Raw genomic sequence first — 2,129 nt, forward strand, 5'->3', positions numbered from 1 at the left:
GCAAGAGCCAGCAGGGGTTCCCCAGGGGTGGGGGTGGGGGGCAGGGGAGAACCATGAGAGGCAGAAGGAGAGTCAACACTGAGGGTAGGGGAGAGCCCTGGGTATGGGGGGAGGCAGGGGAGGGGGAAGGTAGAGAGAGGTAGCCTGGAATGGGAGAGTAGGGGAAGGGGAGCTTCTTACCTTTCAGTCCCCAAGGCCACTGCTGGCTTGAACATGTGTCTGCGCCAAACGCAAGCCAGCACTAACACTGATCAACATTTGAACAGCTCAAAGTGGAACATGTAACAAGCTCCTATGAATCTTATGAGGGTTGTAATAACTATAGGCAGTACTCTTTTCTTTCTTGTATTGTTTGGGATTAAGACTGATCTTTTTCTAGACTAGGGGTCTGGGGCAGTAACCAAATAACTTGAGGGAGCAGAATGTTGCTCATAGTTGCTGCAAATTGCTAAAGGTATTTGCTGTTTTCACAGAACTGGGCGCACTGGCAACTTCAAGTACGCACAGAAATAAACTGCAAACTAAGCCCAAGTGCTCAGAGAACCATTTGTATACAACAAAGTCAAATAGAATTGAGAAGGGGAAAATGTTTTGAAACATCATTTCTGTTTCCCTTTTCTTTCTAGCATCTTGCACATTGATTCCCCAGGCATTTGGCTCACATCTAATTTGGCAATTAGCCAAGGAGATAAGAGTTCACTCAGATATGGCAACAGAAGTTAACATATACTGCATATACACACAGCTGAAATGTCAAAGTACTTCTTTGTTAAGGTAAAGCATAGTACAGCAGGAGCATATGTGGTCCTGGTACAACATGTGTTAAAGAAGTAAAATGAAATCAGTGCCAAGTCTATACACTGACATTTAAAGAAAACAGATTTTTATTTCTTTGTCCTTATACTACCTATATACAAGTTTGCTGTTGATAAGACAGTGGTCTAATTTAAAGGATAATTAATCTCCTGTATGGTATGTATAGCATTTTCAATGTTTTTCTAGTCTTCCTTTTGTTAAGGTTTGCACTAGCTTGTGGCTTTGGAATGCTAATATGCCGACGAAAAAAAAATCCCCGATTGTTCCATGGTACAGAAAGATGGCATAAAACCATAGCATGGAGCGTAAAGACTGTACTGCTATAGCTCAAGTTCTTTTTGAGGGACTTCTCAGAAACACATTATAGTTGCCCCATCAGTCTTAGAGATGATAGCGTGCGTTTCCCTCAGTGCATGGTCTTCACAGTTGATTTTTGTTGAGGACCTTCAATGTACTCAAATACAAAGCATTGAAACCAAAATCTTTAAAGTGCATAAAATGTTGAGAATCCCTTTAAGGCATTCTGGAATTATTGGTAGACATCTCATTTTCCTGAGGAGGTCATTACATGGTGAGAATTACCTACAGCATAGTCAAAGAGAAATGAGAGCACAGAAGGATCATGGTCCAAGAGGTCATGGAAAGATTTCATAGAGAGGATTATTTACCATCCTTTACTATGGAATTGAATAGCTGCTTTTTTGTTTTTGGAAAAGGCAAGGATTTCTTAGGGTGATATCTTTTATTGGACCAATTGCATAGTTGGGATAGAGTTAGACAAGTTTTCAAATGCAAGGTATTCTTCATCAGGTCTGAGCAATGATAGCTGTGTTGGCTCTTGCTCTTCAGACCTGATGAAGAATGTCTTACATTCAAAAACTTGTCTAATTATATCCCAACCATGCATGCAGTTGGTCCAATAAAAATATCACCGGAAGACATTCTTACTCTTGCATAATTCATAAACCATCATTGCTACACCATCACTCTAATAATACCATTCTCCTTTTTTGGATTAGTTAATCTGTGCATGTTTGTAATGACCCAAACCTTTTCCACTGTTATTCAGTTCACTACTTCTAATATTTTCCTCAACTTTTTCTTAGTGATACACAAGAGGAGGATTATGACTGTTGTACTAGTGTGTTTGGTATTATTTGTAAAGCCTCAACAGTGTATTTAGACAACACACCCTCCCTCCCAAAAGCTGCTGGAGTAGTAGTGACTTTGTAAAAAATATTTTATGTTAATAGTACAAGGCCATTTGTTTTTTGATACTCCCCAACCTGTTATATTGATACACTGTGACTGTG

The sequence above is a fragment of the Gavialis gangeticus genome, unplaced genomic scaffold (genome assembly GCF_001723915.1).
Source record: "Gavialis gangeticus isolate Ggan-Ray unplaced genomic scaffold, GavGan_comp1, whole genome shotgun sequence".
NCBI classification, from domain to species: Eukaryota; Metazoa; Chordata; order Crocodylia; family Gavialidae; genus Gavialis; species Gavialis gangeticus.